Below are 12,710 nucleotides of genomic sequence, written 5' to 3'. Positions count from 1 at the left end.
ATATAATACACTAAGATTCCATGTATGCTATCTTCATTTGTGATACTTTTGCTTTCTGAAATCACTAAACATACATCTCTAGAACAAACTTGATTAGTGAGATTGCACATTACCTACTTAAATCACCTCAATATCTCGAACTCAGAATAAATAATAGCTTTGGGCAATAATAAAAGGTGACTAACGGTCTGTTCATCTGAACACTGTAAGCAAGAAGTAGAATCACTCATGGAAAATCGTGATTGGTGGAATGAATAAGTGGTAATTGTTTCACATTAAATAAACAAAAGGCACTATCATGTATTAACACATTGACAGTTTATTACAGTTTAGACAGATATTCTAATCAACTCTGACAACAATTGAATAGATTGGTTGCAGCCAAACGTGCTGTTTATTAATTTATCTTAACGAATAATGATGTTGTGTCAAGGTAAATTATGTTTCTTCATATGTTGCAGGTTTTTGTATTGAAACTTGAGTGAAGCAGACTGTTTGTTCATTTGTCCTTTTTTAAATGTAAAATTACTTTAAATTAACATTTTACTGAGTTTTAGGAAAATGCATTTTGGTTTTGAATAGCTTTTAGCAAATATTAATAAAGAATAATATCTGAGCTGTCGGTCAATTTGTCAGAGATTTATAGTAAATTTTCTATTTATATTTTTCTTCCTTACATGTAAAGTAGGAGAAGTAATCTATATCATTTAACTTTTAATGTGGTTAGATACATAAAATGTCATAGAATAAGGGAATATTTTCCTATTTTTTAAAGTTATTATAATAATTAATAATGATACAAATTGTTTAATTTAAAATGAAGTATTTTTAAAGTGTAACCCTAAAGTATGTTTTTTGTGGGTTCATTCTGTTAATCACAAACTGTTACGTACAACTAGGACCCTGTCAAACAATCTTGTGTCCTCCAAACATATGTGATTTACCTTGCCTTTGTTCCCTTTTGCAGAATAATTCCTATGTATTTTTCAAGGTGAACCTACTATTTGGTTAAACAAGTCTTTTTTGATATTCTTTACTTTTTTATTCTTTCTACTTCGCTATAATTTAGTATTTATACTATTAGAATATAAATGCTTTTTTATTTGTGTTTTCATCACACAGCACAGAGCAAAAGAAATGTTTCCAAATGCAATGTGTGTGTATATACATATATACACACACACATATATGTCTCTGTGTGTGTGTGTATATATGTAACTCTACACCCATATCATTTTACCGTATAAGTTTTAATTAAAAATTGTACATTGGTAAACTTATGCTATACATCTAATAAAATTGCACTTTAGGTTATAACTTCAAGCACTATCCACAAATATAGACACAATATCTACTCATCTGTAAACCAAGTTTGAATATATTTTTCTCTCTCCTTTCATGTCTCACTGTCTTCATATGTATCATTATATATGCCTATACATTAATACTAATATAAATTTTAAATATATATTTGCTGCTATTGATAAAAAGGCACAGCCTGATTTCCCAGGAACATAATTCCCTCTCTTGGAGATTTGTAAAACCATTGAAAATGCTGATTTAGTCTGTTATTTAAAACATGTTTGTGAAGTCATTAGATGTACTTATGTAGACTGAAATGACTAAACTAAGACTAATATTAATACATACAGGTATATCTAAATTTATACAATTTAGAGGATTCAGTTATGGAACATTATTGTATTTATCCCAATAATTCAACAGATATTGATATAATATCTGTTATGTACCAGATATTTGAGTTGATACTTCTTATAAACTTGTGAGCATGGTGAATATAGTACCTGATCACATGAAACTTCAAATCTAAAGAGAGATCTTAGGAAAATGAACACTTAAATCAAATTAATTTAGTGTTATTAATTTAAAGAAACTGGCATCAATAATTTAAAAATAGAGTGATGGAAGAAGGTCTCAGTGAAGTGGCAATATTTATATCCACTTGAGGTTTGAAAAGGAGCTAGGTAGACAAAAATAGAAATAATTGTTATGTTGTTTTTTTCTAGGTAAAGGGAATGATATGCGCGAAGACCCTCAATGCGTTAATAACATTCAATGATGTAAAAACTGAAAAAAGAATAATTCAAAAGGAGCGTATTAAATAATGGTAAGAGTTATACCAGTCAGACTTGAGAAACTAGCAAAGGGGAAGTCTATGAGGGTCTTGTGAATCAGAGCAAGACAGTGGAATTTGATTCTAATTTCAATGGAAAAACAATCGAATAGAAACAAATATGATCTGATTTATATTCTGAAAGCTTTATTTGATTCTGTATGGAGGATGGATTGTATGAGTCACGAATGGAAATAGGGATATCAATTAGGTAACAGTTCTCTATTCTATGTAAGGGATTTATATTTGCATCACAGATGATTTTGCAATTGCTGTATGGTGATATGAGATGAAATACCAAAGAAAGAACAGATGAGACTCTTTTTCAGAAATTACAAAATTACAATTTACCAATCAACTGAATTACACAAGATTTTCTCTATGAAACTATTTTTAATTAAAATATACAATTCTCTACAGACCATCTACATTGTGACTATATAACTTCAAATTTGAATATAAAACCAAAGAACACATCTGCTGCACAAGAATGCACATCTGGAAATACATCTGGACAATTAATTTAAATTTTTAAGTTTGACTTAAAAAATCTATACTATTAAAATTTAATCATTCTGAAACTAGAAAATAACAAAATCTTACAGTTCGTAAGGTAAGTTCAATATAAATAATTTGCAACACTTTTATTAATCTGAATTTATTGTGTTCTTACTTGGCACACACAGTTCTGCATTTGGCTTGTGCCTGTTTTGCCAATAAACAATTATGGATAGCTGCTGGTTTCTATATTAGATAGTGACAGTTGAGTTGAGAAATATTCAAAAGAAATAAATTTAAAGTCATTTAATTATAAGGACATTACGCTGACATTTCTCCATACTTCAGAATTTTTTCAGTTTGAAGTGGAGTCACATTAGCCTATTTCACAGTGCTTTTTAATTACCATGTGGATTGGAATACTTAGTTTAGGTTGACTAACAATTTTTTTTTATACAATGATGAACCAAAGGAGATAAAATATAATCAGAAGTTTACTTTACTAGCACAGTTGGTTGCACTTTTAAAGGAGAGATATGCCATTTTCTTGTCTTACAATCATCTAAACTTTATTTAAAATGTGTAACTTAAAACTTGATAGGATGCAGAACCCATTACAGAAACTGAAAAGACGGGAAATTTATTTAATAGGCTACTCTGGTTTTTAGAACAGGAATATGGGGACAAGGTATGACTAATCAGATACAAATAAGCAAACTCAGAAATTTTAAGTCTAGTATTAATGATAAAATATCAAAAGTAGGAATAATAATGTCAAGCACTGTGTATCACGAGCAGTGAGAGTGGCACTCATTGATTCCAGACTTTAAGAAGGCACGTAAAGTTTTCACATTGCAGAAGGTGCAATTGTGACATCAATAGCAACCCTGTTAAATACTTATCAGTCTCGTACTCATTTTTCAAGTGCGTGAATAGAGGTATTGAGTGTTTATGCATTTGCAAAGCCAGTAGGTGGTGAGTAGGAATCATTAGGACTTAGAGTTACTACTCCTTTAATCGCTACACTACACTGCGCTTCTCACCCACATATAATAAGTCCTTTCCAAAGCTATTAAAATTATTTTCAAATATGCTAACACATTATTTACCAATGCATTTTTCAATGTGTTGGTGTAGTACATGTCTTCAGGATCATAAAAGGGGTTATAGATGCAAAATGGATGATTTACAAACTATAAATCCACTCCAAATTCTCCATTTCTTTATTATCTATACTTGTATATTGTTTTCCTTCTTTTGTTTCCTAGTCAGTCATCAGAATAAACTATTAATTGTTTGCTTGGTATATTGGGAACCAATCCCAATAGTGGCCAATAATAAATACATATGCCATAAATTATTTAATATATTGATGCTCTTGAAATACACTTCAGTTGAAAATGGCTTATTTACTTTAATGGGGATTGCAGAATTTTGTGAGGTTCTCAGGGCAGGTGGTGACACTCAGTGACCAGGGCAAATGGGTACAATAAACAGCAGGGCCAATGTGGTAATCAGAAACCTCTCATGTTCAGGAGTCCTCAATAGCAGCTAGACCACATGATTGGCAACCTGCTAAGAATTCACTTATTAGATACTTTTTAAAATAAAATAAAATTAGGCTTAGGAAGCGGAGGCTTGATTTGAAGTAATAGAATCATTACTGTCAAATTAATTCTCAACCCTTTATTTTACAGGCTCAGAAAGACCTACAATAAGATAAATGCATTCTCAGAATCTTCTTTCTTGCCTTCTCCAAAGAGAGAGAAATAACTATGCAATTTGGAGAATGAAACACTTAGATCTTTTGAGTATATGTTGACAGAGGTCCTAAGTTTCATTAATCTGAAAATTACAATGTGCTCTCCTTTCCTTAGTCACAGTAGTAGCTTAAGCATTAAGTGACAAATGAGGATTTAGTGCAGTTTTCCTCAATGTAAGCCTAGTTTTACCCTAAAACTAATCTACTATTATTACTCAATCTTCTAGATTTGTAGTTAAGGAATAAATATGTTTTACAATTAGAGGAATACCCAAAGAATTAGAAGTCAGAAGTCACAAACACAAATGGGTGAAAGTAAAATAAAGAAGGTAAGTAGATTGTATCAGTACAAATTTTGGTTGGGATATTATACCCAACTTTTAAAAATGTTACTATTGGAGGAAACTGGAAAAAATGTAAAAGTAACATCTATATTACTTTTTACAAACACATGTGAATCTATAATTATCTCAATAAAATTTTCAATTAAGAATAGCAAAAAGAGGTCCTTTGTATCCTTCACCCAGCTTCCCCTAATATTAACATCTTATGTAAGCATAGTACAATTAAAGCTAATATAGTTATAATTATTTTGTTGTTGTTGTTGTTGTTCTAGGATACAATTCAAATTCCACATTCAATTATGTCTCCTTAGATTCATCCAATCTGTGGCATTTCTTTAGTCTTTCCTTGTTTTTCATGACATTGACATTTTCTGAAGGACATTGATCAATAACTTTGTAGAATGTCCCACAATTCATTCTTGTCACTTTCTCATTATTATATTGACATTATTCATTCTAGGGAAATATACTACAGAGGTGATATGCCCTTCTCAACACTTCATTATTAGGGGTATATGATGATGATATTATACAAGAGGTTGGAAAGAAAAGGAGCGGACCTAAGTAGTTTTTTAAAATGGTGTTTGCTTGAATACTCATATCCTCTTTTGGTTATCCGTTATTCCTGGGGGACAAAACAGATGGGTGATAAAATGAGTTGATTATCACTTTCCAAAATTACTGCTTTAATTGACTTTAATTGTCACTGCTATTTTATGTATGTTCTCTTAAAAATTAATAAAAATATAAAAGTTTTGTGGCAATTATCTTAAGATGAATAACAAAGCAAAACCCTTTGTGCAGTTTCTGATTTCATAATAAACAAAATTATTTTCCAGAAATCATTAAAATTGGAATCAGTTCTATTTTATCTGGCAAAATAAGCAGTGCTCTACCTACAACATGTTACTTTAGTGTTAAATTTTGGGTTCTGAACAAACATTAAGTTTTTAAGGAATTTGACCATCTTATAGCCAAGGAAAGACCTTGAAAAATCTCACTATTTCAAAGGTCATCCCCAGGTTACACAAATATTCTGATCACAATGGCACTTGAAAAGGAGAGGATAGCAGGTGTCTTAAAGGCTGTGGTAATTCATTTACATTCCAGAGGACAGGAGATCATTCTCATGAAACATGGTATTTGCCAAGCCAATGAAGTAACTAGGAATCTAATCATCTTAGAAAGTTGAGACATCTACTCCACAGCAAATAGCAGGGTTCTGCATATTTTTAATTTAAATTGTTTTTACTTATTTAGTTTTGAGACAAGGTCTCACTCTTTCTCCCAGAATGAAGTAAAGTAGTGCTAACATGGCTCGCTGCAGCCTCTACTTTCTGGACTCAGTGATCCGCCTGCCTCAACCTCCCAAGGAGCTGGAACCACAGGCATGCACCATTAAGCTCAGCTAATTTTGTTTATTTTATTTTTTGCAGAGACAGTGTCCTGCCTTGCTGCCCAGGCTGGTCTGAAACTCCTGGGCTCAAGAGATTCTCCCACCTCAGCCTCCCAAAATGCTGGGATTACAGAAGTGAGCTATTCCAGTAGCCCAGAAAACTTATCAGTGGATATAAACTTCAGTGTATACAGATTTACTATCTCATAAACCCACAAGTCTAGTGTTACCTAAGTATTAAGTATTTATGGTAGAGACAGATTTGGTTTAACTGTATAGCAAGGCCCAATGCAAGAGGCACAGAGGTACCCCGCCCCCTCACCAAAGAAATGGAAGAAAGGTTGTGTTCTCTTAATAATTATCTATATTCCTTTTCAAGAAATATTTCTTTTCCTATTTCTGGATGATGATGTAGACTAAAATGCTTAATCATTGGGTATGAGATGTTTGTCCAACCTGAGTTACACACAGTGTCTTAGGTTTTATTGCATTCTCTTTAGCAATAAATTTAGACATTCCCAGAAATACTTTATGATGAAGAAAAGGAAGTATATATGAGATTGTTTCAAGTAGGTCCCAACCAGCACAAACAATTTGCATGAGAAATTGATTAACACAGCTTGTTTTCAACTGCCCCACTATGTCTTACCTCAAAACTCATATATGGCACCATTAATAAGCTCTGTGATAAGTGTTCTGATGAGAAAACTATCCAAGCCTGATTTACAGATAACACTTTACAGTATCTTTGCACTGGCCAGAAGTGTACAACAGTATTGAAATCCCACTTTTGCATAATCCTAAGTGAAAGTGAAGAAAGTAATACTTAATATTAGGAGTTAGAACACCAACTGGTACAGTTAAATTTTTAGTGTTATCTCAAAGGAGAGAGCACCTGGGGTGAGATATCTATGAATAATGCTTTGACAGGATAATCAGACACTGAAAAAAATAAAATACAAGCAACGGTTAATAAGAAGTTGATGAAGACATATGTTAATGGACCTCCTAATTTGTGACTAGATAAGAATATTTGTGTCTCACAATAGCAAAGTCTTGGAACCAACCCAAATGCCCATCAATGATAGACTGGGTAAAGAAAATGTGGCACATATACACCATGGAATACTATACAGCCATGAAAAAAGATGCCTTCATGTCCTTTGAAGGGGCATGGATGAAGCAAGAAACCATAATTCTCAGCAAACTAGCACAAGAACGGAAAACCCAACACCACATGTTCTCACTCATAGGTGGGAGTCGAACAATAAGAACACATAGACATGGGGAGGGGAACATCACACACTGGGACCTGTTGCGGGGTGGGGAGCTAGGGGAGGGATGACGTTAGGAGAAATACCTAATATAGATGACAGTTTGATGGGTGCAGCAAACCACCATGGCATGTGTATACCTAGGTAACAAACCTGCATGTTCTGCTCATGTATCCCAGAACTTCAAGTATAATAAAAATTTAAAAAGTATATTTGTATCTCATGTATATAGTCATCAAAAACTAAGTGTTAAATCAGAGAAAACTTGTAAGAAAATATGAAAAGATTATTTGGTAAAATAGATCAGCATTTTTCTTCAGGTAAGCATAAAGAAAAAATACTAGTTCCAGGGCTGCAGACTATGCAGAGTCTCAACCACCAGGCCCTCCTCTCACTGACTTGCCATGTTACTACCAGTGCTCATTCTCCAGTACTATAATCCTGAAGACCAGTCATCCGCATGGTAGAAGAGGATTTTATCAAAATCTTTCCATTATGTAGAGGGCAAAAGCCTATTTGCACAATGATGACCATTGTTCTGGATTTTACTGCCTTCCATAAACCTGCAGAATTTCTATTCTCAAGTTGGTGAGTGTCATACACGCTGCTCTGGCCATCCATCACCACTGCTCCGGACAAATAACTGAATTATTAACAATGAAAGAAATAAAGATAATTAGTGGGTCTTACGTATTTCATAAGTATCCTACAGCTAGGCTTCATTAAAACATTTTAATTTTTCTTAGGATAAAATCCAAAATGCTTAATGTGGTCTAGAAGGGCCCGTGCTATCTGACTTCTCCCTTTCTTAAAGCCTCATCTTCAACTATTCTTTCCTCAATTCTCAGTAATCCAGCCACAAAGACTATGTTTTTAGTTTTTCAAATATCTCATCTAGTTTCGGGGTCCTTGTAGGAAATGTTCCTCTACCTGTATCTCTCTCTTCTTCTCTTCCATTTCTCACATAACTTACCTTTAATCATTGTTTAAATGTCAGACTGAATAATACTACCACAAAGAAATCTTCCCTTGTTTCACAGACTACATCAGGGTTCTTTTCTAATGCTGTCACAGCTTTCTGTACTTTTTCATTTTTCTTATCACCATGTAATTAGTTGTATAGTAACTGTTCCCTGTGTCTCTCTTTTTGGAATGAAGCCCATGAGGCATGAATCATTTTTAGCTCACCCATTTTTGGCAATGGCATTTACATTATCTAGGACCGTGTTTATTCATTATTTGTACTCCAAAATACATGTTGAATAAATGAGTGAGTGAATTAGTTCCTTGTAAGTTAATTATTCAAAGGAAAATTGGAGTTTTATAATTAATGAGCCAAAAGGACATTCTTGTAGTCACGTCTCATCCCCACATTTCCTTCATAACAGCAGGATGGTGTCTTGCAAGATGAGAACCTCCATTTCAACATTCTCTTCCCAATCCACCAGCCCCATTACTAGGCCCCATATCATTTTATCTGCCATTAATCAATATATTAGCAATAGCCTCACCCACGAGGAGTACCTAAATCATTAAAAAAATGTGTATTCAGTAATGGAACAACATTTTCAAGTTGTTTGGGATTTTCTTAATTTATGAGAGCATTTTTTATTGTAGGCACATATAAAATTTGTAATAAGCAAATCATCTGATAAAGGAACAAACATGTTTCTAGCTATTGAAAAAAAACAGTTGCACATTCAAAGCGGATGCTCAAATTATGATGATACACTTGTCAAAACCTAGTACAATTATGTTATGAATAAGAGGTTGATGTCATATTTTAATTTTAATGGAGATTGGATATTTGAATTCTGTAGACATGTGTCTGAGTTTAATAACCATCAAATGCATGTTCAGATTGAATGACTGAATCAATTATTTTTCCAAAAGCAGTTATTAAGACAGTTTTAAATACATAAGAATAGTAACAGAATAACTCATGAATATTCTATGTTTCAAAAATTAATCACAAGTCAACTTCTAGTTTATATCTTGTGGAATTATTATTATATGATTTGGAGATGCTGATGAGTTACAAAGTAATGAAATGCTAATAACTTGTGAATGAAAGGACATTGGTAAGCCATCTAGTTCTTATCACAGGGATCTCATCTGCTACGTATTTTGCATCTAGACTTCCATTTTTCTGAAAGAGATCATTTTCCAACCTATATTTTTAACGCCATGTGAGACAAATCATAAAACACTAAAGCAGTGTAAACAAAACTTTATATTTTATACTTTTAGAGTAATAAAGTAATAGTTAAATGTTGCTTAATTTTGGTGTAATATAAAATAGTTATTTGATTCAATGGTAGTTCCAAATTGTTTTGTGTATTTCAAACACATTTAAGAGGGTATAAAAAGGTCAACTAAAACATGTTTTTCTTGCCACCCCCCCCCCACTTGCACCACATCCCCTCAAAATTCAGATACTAATTAATTTTGGTGTAGTCATTGGTTGTATACAGAGAAGGGGTGGAAGAAATGGAAAATAATAGGGAAAACAAATCATTATAATGCAGCATAGTCCACAGTTAAGAAATACAAAACAAATGTTTGGAATTTGAGAGCAGATTATACTTCAGGAGACAGGCAAACTAAAGTTTGCTATTTTCTTTACAGAATTAGATAAACCAACAAAGAGAGTCCTCAAGCAAAACAAAATAAATATATCCTACATATGATTAATTATAAGGAATTGGCTTACACAATTATGTAGGTTAAGAAGGCCTACATTCTGCTGCCTGTAAGCTAGAGATCTAGGTAATTCAGTGGTAAAAATTCTAGTCCAAGTTCAACAGCCTTATTATTAGGATTCTTAATGTAAGTCCCAGTTCAAAGGCAAGAGAAGGCTGATAATTCAGCACAGTCAAGAAGAAGGGGAGAATGGAGCCTTCTTCTGTGTTTTTTTCTATTCTGTCCCTCAACAAGTTAGATGATGTCTGCCCACATTGGAGAAGGCAATGTACTTTACTCAGTTCATCAAGTGTTAATTTATTATGATAACAACAAATTACTGAAATAGAAAGACCTTGAATATTAGTCAGTTTTACTTTTTACCCCCTGACAAGCAAATGCCCTACCAATAAATCAAGAGTAGTTGCTACTTCTAACTCACTAGGTCCAATCAGCAAAGTGTCATCAATGTAATGGATTAGTGTGATATCTTGTGGAAGAGAAAGGTATTCAAGATAATTACAAACTAAATCATGGCATAGGAATGGAGAGCTGATATACCCCAGAGGCAGCATAGTAAAGGTGGCTTTGCCATATGAAAGTAAACTACTTCTGGTAGTCTTTACTAATAGTTATTGATGGGGAAAAACAAACAAAAGCCAAACAACAAAGGAAAAACTATTTATTAAATCAATAGCTGTCCATCAGATACAAGGAGATGTATTAATTTGCACAAGCTATAAAGCCATGTCTGGTACAGCAGCTGCAATTGGAATCACTACCACTGTCATTCTTTAAAATCCATCTGTCTCCTGCACAGGTCAAATAGGCGAGTTGAATTGTGATGTGGTGAGAATCATGACCTTGCATGCTTTAAGGAAAGAGAGAATTCAACCTTCCTCTGCCTTTTTGGTCTACTTGAGTCTCATAAGGTTAGAACTACGCATATAGGGGAGGGCAAACTCCTTTACTCAGACACCAATTCAAAAGTTAATGTCTTCCAAAAACACCATCACAGGCACAGATATAATGTTTAAGCAGGTATCTGGGTGAAATTAAGATGATACATAAAATTAACCATCCCAGCCATGGAACTATAGAAAGTGTTTGTGTTAGGGAGAAACAGATGTATTTTTCTACTTGAAATTCAAAACATTTAACAAATGAGTTATGATTTTATAGAATTTCTTCTTTAGAGAAGTTAATGTTGACAACTGCTAAAAGTAAATTTTAGCTAAGCAAAAATAAGATAGAAAATCTATGACCTAATATGATGTAGTAGTATAATCTCATTACAACCTTGGATATTGGTTACTTTTATTAATTCATAAACATACTTATCCATATGTTTATTATTTCATTCAATTAGCAAAAACTCAATATTTTTAAGTACTAGTGATGTGTCAAACAAGGGTACAAGAAGAAATAAAAAAATGAGAAAATCATTATCTTCAAGAAACTGTAAATTTGTTTTGTTAGTTAGGAAACCAAGCAGTTATACAGTGGAGAACATTCAAATAACAATGAACTTGATGTCAAGGGAATGGATAGAGACTGCAAAACAAATTTGGAGAATAGCAAATTGTTCTGCACGGCTGCAGTATAATGTATATAGGTGAGAAATGGCAAGAACTGAGGCCCATAAAATGGTTAGACTAAATCGGTCAAGAATGTCCAGATATAAAATGCTAAGAGATGTATATTGTATTTAATAGTCCATGAGAAGAGATTGGAGGATGTTAGGAAGGTGATATTACAGATAGTGTGAATAACGATTTGGTCAGAGACAAGACTGCAGGTGAGTCCAGTTAGAGACATGGTGTAGTAGTCCAGGAGAGAAATACTCAAGGGTATTTCAGTAATTTGCTATGAGGAAAAAAATATTCTCAGTATTTAGAAAATTAGTGGGACTTCTTGTCTTAGTTAGAGGACATGGATATTGACACATGGGAGTGAGAACAGGAAATATTTCAGAATAAATCCAAGATGCAAGTGATTAGCTAAATAGAGCTATTTTGATGAAAATATGAATTAAAATAAAATATGGTGTTTTGAACTGTTTCCTTGGTTATTTCTGCTATTTTGGAGGTAGGAGTAGAATAATGGGGATGCATAGATGATAACTTTGGAAAGAGATATAAATTTAAATGAGTTTTATGAAGATAAACTTATGTGCAAAAAGTATGGTGATTTGATAGGATGTTTAGTTTTCTATCAATTTCATTACTTTGAAGTAATCTTTTTCCTAATTATTTTTTTCTGTCTTTGTTTTTATAGTTTTGGACACAGGGGAGGACAAAAGACTTCATGTTTCATGTAGAATATATTTCCTAAAAATTTGAGGGAGAACCAGCATAAAAATACAGTATACCTGACACTCACAAGGCCACCATAGATCTATGCAGTTTAAACAATATTCCAAAAACTCAAATTTTATTCTCTGTTGCCATCATTTGAAAAATCTTGCCAGGAATTCACAACTATTTTTTAAAAAATCAGTTTTCCTTTAAATAGAATTAAAATATAGGAAATGAAGAGACTATATAATTCCAAGCAGCTTTTTTTTAAAAAAGATTGATGCAGCAAAATTTCTGTTAATATTAATTTAGGCATAATTTAG

The sequence above is a fragment of the Theropithecus gelada genome, chromosome 1, assembly GCF_003255815.1.
Source record: "Theropithecus gelada isolate Dixy chromosome 1, Tgel_1.0, whole genome shotgun sequence".
In the NCBI taxonomy this organism is placed as follows: domain Eukaryota; kingdom Metazoa; phylum Chordata; class Mammalia; order Primates; family Cercopithecidae; genus Theropithecus; species Theropithecus gelada.
The sequence above is the reverse complement of the archived record's forward strand: the minus strand, read 5'-3'. Positions refer to the sequence as shown.